Source organism: Dermacentor andersoni, chromosome 3, assembly GCF_023375885.2.
Source record: "Dermacentor andersoni chromosome 3, qqDerAnde1_hic_scaffold, whole genome shotgun sequence".
NCBI lineage: Eukaryota > Metazoa > Arthropoda > Arachnida > Ixodida > Ixodidae > Dermacentor > Dermacentor andersoni.
The window spans coordinates 184,851,519-184,860,635 of record NC_092816.1 but is presented as its reverse complement, the minus strand read 5'-3'; positions in this window follow the sequence as shown (position 1 = coordinate 184,860,635).

Here is a 9,117-nt window from a genome sequence, read left to right as displayed (position 1 = left end):
AGGCAACAACGCCCTATCACCAGACGAAACGTGGAAGCTAGAAAAATATTTGAAAAGAGATTGGAATCAAGAACGCCGCAGCACACCATTCACATCTACACGGACGCTGCAATCACAAGCGACATAGCAAGCATGGCCTGGGTTAGCACATCTGCACCCCAACACAATGGGTATCACACATGTCAGCTTCCTGGGGGTGCACCTTGCACGCTGAGCTCTTAGCTATATGGGGAGCTGTCAACACCATTCCCATTGACATGGGAGACATTGTAGAGCAGAGCGTGCGAAATTATTATCGGATCCTTACTGATTCGTACGAAGCAGTGGCCGAATTAACGGGGCCTACGACAGATGATGCGGTGGCCAACGACACCAAAAAAAAGCTAAAGAGAATACAGGACAATGGGACAAATGTTGAAATCCTATGGACACCGGGCACACCGGCACGGATGGGGGAAACGCAGCCGCTCACGCAGCTGCCGCGCAAGCGGGTGGGCTTGAATACGCGTACAGCTCCCCACACTCCATTTCCTCGCCAAACCACGCGGACCAAAATCCATACCTAAAGATATTGTCCGAAGGCTCTCCTAGCAGAACACTGATCCATTACATTCGTACTAAAATAAAAGCAGACAGTAAACGGAGATGATTAGAAGCTACACCAGTACGTGTGTTTGACGACAAGGGCGGGTTTACTCGCACCGAAGATGTTTTCTTGAATAAGGTTATGGCCAACGCTGCATACACACCACACATACTTGAGAAATGGCACCAACCCAGACAAGCTACGATTGCGAAGTCTTATACCCAAGTCAGGAGTCATGCAGAGCAGACTTGCAACACCTCAGTTGGAGCTGTGAAGCGTTTTCACAAGGGAGATCCAACATTCAGCATTTACTATACGGAGACATTAGAACACTAGGAATGGCAATACAAACTAACCCTGAAACACATAAAGCCATTGCGACATATGGCAGGCAAAGTGGCCTGTTTTGAGTAGTGTAGAAGGGGTCGATCATCCCATGTGAGAGCGGCGGAACTGAACATGCACCTGAGCCTGCGTAAAGCGGAAGATCCAAGACTGAGATGAAGATGTGCTTCAGCCGACAGTCTGGGAACCCACATTCCCTTCCCTCCTAATCCCCATCAGCGCCCTAGAGCCGTCCCCTTCCTTAAAATAAAGGCTTTATTCATTCATTCTACATGTATATATATATTAGACTAACCGAAAACTCGAGAGCTATGTGGAGAACTAGCATTCGTATTGAACACAAAGCATGGCCCTTTGACATAGCATTGTCAGGGCTTTCAGCATTATTTATAGCTATTGTCGTGCGTGTGGTAGCGTTTCTCTCCCTTTTTACTGCTTCGGTACCTCGTATGCGTGGGATACCCGCGATGGTGTGGAAAACTCGGCGTGCGGTGCCGAATGTCACGTGAGCTCGGCTGACGCAGACACGCGCTTGTGCCACTGATCGCGCGATCGTCGTCGTCTTCTTCCACAGCTGACTCCGCTGCCGCTCGCAACGCCAAAAAAAGACAGAGCTAACTTATATAGCGTTAATTGAGGCATTCGAACCCACAACCTTCGGTGGCGAGTCGAACTCTCGCACTTACGTGGAAGTCGAACCCCCGATCATTGGTGTCTTAGCGGCTCGACTATCGCCTCCAAAGCAGGCGAAGAAGGAGATGGGCTCAAGTGCAGGTAGCCCGAACATAGAACACGCTTTCGCGCTCGACCTGAGCGGCCAGGGTGTCGGCCGCTCCCGCGATCTCGCTGCACCATGGCTAGCCGGCTTGGATAAACCGTGGCTATGGCGGCCAACTCTTTGCACCGCCTTCCACAGATTGGCGACCCGAGCGTTCACGCGAAGGACGTGCTCGCCATTGAATTCACGGTGTCGGAACATTCACATGGAGACAATTACTAGCGAACATGGGCTGTATACATTATGAAATCATACTTTATTTTTTCAACGGCACCACACCACGCCGACACAACCGCCACGGCGGTCACCGCACCTCCCATGCACAGGCCGCAACCGTTGCTGCCGCCGGGCCGGCACCTCCGACGCGCATGACGTCATTACCACAGAAGCGCAGGCCGTGTACCCAGGCGTCATCGTCATACTCGTTCCCCCTCTCATTATTCGTTAAACGGGATATAAAACAAATAAAGAGGATGAAGGCCAAATTTCTACACTAACTGCCCTTTATTCTATATACTATATCTAGTATTTCTCTTTCAACTCCGAATTTATGTGGCCCTGTTTGGACCCAAGGTATTTCACTTTTCTTTTTTTTTTTTGGTTGGCGGAGTGTATAAAACCTTCTTAACCTGCGCCGCTTGTAGGCCTGGTATCGTATTGCACAATCTCCGGGACCTGCCCACGCATTCCTATCCACTCCGGTCCTGCCGTGATACGGGCGTAAGACGACCATGGTAACCGACCCTCCCCCCCCCCCCCTCCCCCGCCCACTGGGAACGTATGCGCGGCATGCGTATAGGGCCTAGAGAGCTAAACAGCTTCGCTGTGAAGAGTCGCCTCATGGTCACCTAACGTTACGGTGCGCTATAGCAAAGGAATGAGCCGACGAACTCTGATTCTGCAGCGCACGCATCTAATAAAAGAAAAATCAAGCTTTCGCAAATGTGTGCCAATGGCAGAAACATACTTCAAAGAGAGCTCAGTTGCATAAAGCCGTTCACACACCATTCGCAATTTATAAGTTTCTGTTTAGCTAGTACCGTAAATGTATCCCATACGTTGCAAACGCTTAACTACGTGCGATGCACTACATCCACTGTATCCGAGCTCTTTCAAATACTTCCATTACCTCAGCTCAGTACATTTAGCGCTCATTCCCACCGGCGACTGACAGAGATCTTGCGACCTGCCGTGATGGCGACCAAGGAACGACTCACAGCGACTAATGTTCACGCCGGCAAGTGCTAATTGCCCATCGCCACGCCGAAATGTCTCGCGATCGATGCCCTTCGCGTCGGCTAGCATCGCCACGTATGCTAAGCAAAATAAGCGTTCGCGTGTACTGACGTCTTGTTTTTCGCCGCTGATTGCTCCAGTGTAGGTTAAAGGTTTGCGACAGGCATTGCCCGACGGGGAAACCGAGCAGGGAGCGATACCGAGAGCAGCCACTTCTCGACCAAACGGCGATCATTTGCGACTATTTGAGACTTTACTGGAATATTTGTGGCCAACTTTATCTCGCGACCTCCACAAGCCGCCAGCGTGAATGAGCCCATCGTCTACCCTTTCCGATTTCGCATGGCTGCCGCTTTTTCTTTAGTATATATTTGCAGATATATATATAGCAAAGTGCTAACTTGTACGATTGACTGTTATAGAACATAGATCAGACCGGCACCTCCTAAATACTCCTAATTGAGCCGGCCCGGGGGCGGCTGGTGGCGTACGTAAGAGAGGTAGTGATCTCCCACACAAGCAAGCCGTCATCATCATGCCGTCGTCATTATTTTGTCGGCTTAATGCCCTTGGATCTATTCCTTCATTGTCATGTATGACGACTTCATCGGTACACCATCTTCAGTGTTTTGCCATTGCGTTGTCCCTTCATCACCTTCATCATTTCGCCGTTGTCATGATCTTGTCATCTTAGACATGACCATCGTCGTCAACCCGTTGCAGTCCTGACGCAGCTGTCATCATACACTTGTCGGCTTTCCAGTAGCACCGTCATCCAATCGTCATCTCGCCATTGTCATAACATGATCCTTCCAGCATCGTCCTCTTGTTTTCAAGCCATGCCGTCATTCACACCTCGTCACCTTGTAGTCATCATCGTGATAGCGTAGAAGTCGTACAGTTGTCGTTGGGCCGCCATGGTCATCCCATCGCCGTCATGCCAGTGGTCGTCATCCATTTGTCATCATTCAGTCGTCGTCACAGCGGCCTCATCTTTTCATTGCCGCCATTCCATCATCGTCGTAAAGCAGTCGTCGTTCCACAGTTGGGATGCTGTACAGCAATACCATCGCCGTCATTGCAGCGCTTTCACTCGTTCGTCGTCTTGCGGCGAATTCCCGTGTTTGAGTGCCGAAGCTAATGTTGAGCAAGGCATTTCTCGGTGAAAATATGTCCAAATTTGTTGTGTATGCTACAAGGTGTTTCAGCTAAGCGGGGCGAAACTTTAAATATAACCACGTGTGAATTAATAGAATGCAACCAATTTAGCATTGTTAACTGTCCTCTTGAGGAACTCTTGAGCAGCTATGAGCTTAGGCAATTACTTATTCCTAATTACTTAGATGAATACTATGAACAATAGATATTTAAGCATCTTTTATATCATCGATTTAAACGCAATGTTAATGAAGATCTTGAAGAAAGCATTGGATATTAGGACTTTAAATGAACACTTTAATGCTTGGCTACTTAATGATTCTTAATTAACTAAGCTCATTGTAAAATATATCTTCATTTGCTGAACGGTACAGCGAACGATAATACTAAGTTAGTTGCATTCATGTAACTGACGCGTGTATATTTCTTTTAAAATTGGGCATGACTTTGCTGAAACACCCTGTAAGCTTCCGTTGAAAAATATTTTGGTAAAGCTTTCTTCGCTGATATCGAATAGAGGCGCCTAACAGTGTTTCCTCACTACTTCATTAACTTAGACTCAGAGTTTTACGTGTGGAAACCACTGCCTGATTAGAAGACACGCCATAGGGCGACAACGGATTAATTTTAATCACTCGGGGATGTTTACCGTGCACTCAATGCATGACACGCGGCATTCTTGCATTTTGTCCCTATGGAAATGCGGTCGCCGTCGGATGCAGCACTGATGCCGTACGATATCGACATCCGTTTCACTGCAATGAACGAGGCCAGCGTAGTGGGAATCACGATGAGGCCAGCGCTGACAGAGCAGCCTGTACCGACAGAAACGGTCAAGATGAGGCTGTCATAGAGCTGGGAAGACAGTACGAGGAAACAGTACTGCAGCGAACTGATCAAAACACCCTTCGTGATAGATGTCAGCTATCGGCCAATAGCAGCCGTCTATGGGAGTCATGCCTATTACAACATAGGCAAGCCACCGGCAGCTTCGAAATGAATGCGGAGAAGGCCTCGTTTCAAAAGATAGCCTTTGAGAAATGTGACGTAGTGCTCCGCTTGCGAGGTTCCACGCGCCGCGATCGACTGCAATATTTGGCTCAGATGCTCTCGGCAGCGTATTCTATCCGCGGAATGCGTTTTTCCACCAACTCGTGGCCCTTTCGACAGCTTCCCAATTCATTATCGCTAATTAATTGCATAAGCTCATTATATTAAATAATTTGAGTTACTCCAGAGGAAAGCCAAGATACTAAGTTGGTTGAATTTTCCTAGCTCACACGTGGATTTTTTTTAAGTTTTGCCAGCTTAGCTAATAGACCCTGTATACTTGCAAGTGGTAGCTAAACGAAAACGTCCTTCGCAAACACGGTGTAAAGTTCAGTCAAGTCAACACCTATATGGCGCGTGGGCCCCGCGTTTCCTGTGTAATTTCTGTTATGCCCAAAATATGTCCCTCTATACCTACACAGGCACTACCAAATCCGTTCGGTAGAGGAGATGTGGCCAGATACAAAACACTCACTCTCCTACTAAGATTTATATGCAGGTTAACGATCTCCAGAAGGTCAAAATGATTTCGAAGTCCCCCATTACGACATGCCTCAGTATCGGACCCTAGTTGTGGCACGTACACCAACAAAATTTAATTGTAATTATTTGATCCGGCATCTAGCTCCGCATTCTATCTGCCTCTTAGGGCTGTGTGGCTGTCATTTTGTTGCACAAATATTCTATATATATATTACAGTGCAACTGACGATGGTCTGCTCCGGACCACCCTTAGTTGCACTTCATTCCTCGAAGGTGCAGGACGCTTGTCGAGTGAGCTGACCAGTCGTGCTGTCTTAGTGACTATGGCGTTGCGCTGCTAAGTGCAAGGTAGCGGGATCAAATCGTGGCCACGGCCGCCGCATTTAGATGGGGCGAATTGGAAAACCGTCCTTGTGCTTAGATTTAGGTGCACGTCAACGAATCTCAGGTGGTCCAAATTAATCCGGAATCCCGCACTACGGCGTGCCTCAGAATTAGATCGTGGTTTTGGCGCGTTCAACACCTTTATATATAATTATATATATATATTAATTATGTGGCGTGAGCTTTTAAAAACACCTTGCAAAGTGGTGAACTCGGTTTACATCATGAATACGGTACCTCAATGGGTGCACCGTAATGCTAACGCATTTTGCTCGAATTTATCGCTAAAGCACCACTAGGTCTTTTTCTCGCTCCTTATCGACGCCGGCGTTTTGCGTTGCATTTTCACTGATGGTTTGGTCACACCGTCGCTTCAGTGCTATAACGGAGGTTGCGTTGCTTGCTGCTGTGCGTTTGAAATTTGATACCTGCCGTGCTGATTCTCTCTGGTCGTCGCAGCCGCAATACGCGATTAATGAGGAACTCTCATTAAATGCTGCGCTGTAATATTTTTCCGAAGCTACGAGAGTCGTGTGACTTCCACGGCGCGACATGATTAACTCGTCTTCCGCAGCATGGATGAAAGGCTTGTTTGTCTAGGTGCTGCAGAACTTGGTTCAACAAGAGAAGGAGCGGCTGCAGCGCTACCTGAACGACATCCCGTGGTCTGGCTGCCTTCCAGAAGCGTGGTTGAGGGCCCACGTTGGGCCGGTCCTGAAGCCTAGAAAGTCGGCCAACGCATTCACCTCCTACAGGCCCATCTCCCTAATCCTCAGCTGCGTAGATGGTGCTGAAGTCGTTGGCCTTGCGCGCCTTGAGTAGATATCAGGGGCTGTCGACTTCCCGGAACAGCAGACCGGGTTCCGTCGTCACCAATGCACTGCAGACTACACTGCTGAATCGCATAGGCCGAGTCTCTCAGGAGGACGCCAGAGGATCTCGTGAAATGGAACTCGCGGAGCTTCTCTGCGCAGAAAGCGCCCTGAATGGCCTGGCTAACTTGGTCGTCGGGCGCTTTCTAAACGACCTCAGTGCGACGGGTTGCTTACCGCATTTCGTTACGGTCATCCTCACGGGGTACATCCTTTGCGTAGGGATGACAGAACCGTCGAACTCTTTTTGCACGATTTCTTCCAGACTGCCGCTGGAATTCGTTCTGAGCCCCTTCTTTTTCAACTTGGCGCCTGGTGTCATCTCCCTTCTACCGTTCCGTCAGACCTCGGCACCGCATTCGCACCTCCGTATATACCGATCATGCACTTTTGCAGACGCGGGGTTCTAATAGGAGCCTTCCGAGGCATTTGGTCCTGCCTGCAGTGAGCTCTGGATGAGGTGACCGTTTACTTCCAGACGATTAATCTCCGTGCCACCTACGAATACGTAGACCCTCCACCGGCGTCAGGCAGTCCCGACGACCCTTACCTGCTCCTCCTCATTATTTTGTCGTAACGGAGGCGCTCGGGCCCTGTGCAATGACCAAAAGCCAAAAAAGTGCCGGCTGCGCCAGCGGCAGTCCCGTATGAAAAAGAGGAAGCGCAACATTACGAAAAGTAGTCCTTCTCGTGCTGACCTTGCTAGGGCCATGTGTATATATATATATATATATATATATATAGGAATATGACGTCATTGAAACCATCATCTGGCACACTTTGTGGTGCGATCTGTTGACTAATGTTCTTAACATATTGGTTGTACTCGGTCGCGAACCCGATTCTCCCACGGCGCGCTTGTTAACGGCTACGGGGCTTGACAAGTGTCACAAGCGCGCCGTGGGAGAATCGGGTTCGCGACCGAGTACAACCAATATGTTAAGAACATTAGTCAACAGATCGCACCACAAAGTGTGCCAGATGATGGTTTCAATGACGTCATATTCCTGGTTCCGTATGCCATGCTCAAGCAATGTTATCGCAAATAAAAGGTTGCAGTTAGCCCTAGGCAACAATTGAAGCACTGTAAATAAGTTCAACTGACTGCGTAGGGTAATCTCTTCAGTTACTTCCGAAAATGTTAACGTGTGAGGTTAAAGATCCAATAACATGCTTACTATTAATAAAGCGGAAAGGCATGAGAGTGAAAGAAAAGTCTATTTCTTTTCATTTACAAACACAATCGCTTCCTCTGCACGTTGTGTCTACGATATCTATCAATAATAGCAACAGAACGGCTGCTAGCTCAGCTCAATTAGATGGGAGCCCCTACCCCGTTTTTTCTTCTTTATGGAACTTCCTCCTACTTGAGCATGTCTGCGAATGTAATATGTGTATTTAATATTTTGTTACTCGGGAGTTGTAGACTACTTCGCTCTTACATTTCGGTGCGCTAACTAACTCGCTCAGCTGATAGTTTGACTGTCCCGGAAAGACGGGAGGGATGCGCTCGAATACAAGACACGAAGGCTTTTGGTTTGCCTCGAATAAATGAGCTCGCCGGTGCATGCTTTGAAAGAAAACAGCGCTAAAAGCAGGGCCGAAAGGAAACCGAGCAGTGTATTTCGTCTGCTTGTTCCTGTGACACTTCTATCACCGTTCCCTTTCAGAGTTTCTTTTCATACGCAAAGCATCACTTTGACTAACACGTCCAACAGTTTCGAGCGTTTTGTGAGCTTGTGTCCGTGAAACACAGCCCTGAGAGTTCTATCAATTACGAAGCTGCAGTATTCTCGACTTACAGATTTCAGGGACTGAATTTCCATGAGCACAGAGTGTGTAAATAATTTTTATGGCGATTTATCTTCTCGGCAAATTAGCACGAATCGAAGACGAGTGGTCATGACTCCCTGCTTAAAAACTCGTATGGCTCATGTGCAGTCCTTTAACGTAAAAAAGAAACATCAAACAAATATTACTTGGCTCATTGATAAACTTGAGCATCTGTTGCTAATCAACGCTATGAAAGCAACTCCGCTAGTCACTGCACTCACGGCAGGCGTCCTGCGGATGTTGAACTTGGCGAGACAGACGTTGCACTGGTCCGTTTTGCGCTGTCGCAGCCACTGTTCCAGGCAAGACTTGTGCGTGAGCCCAATGGAGCCCTTGCAAGAGCACGGAGCCACGAGTGGTCCGCGTTCTTCGTTCGCATATTGGAAGCAAAT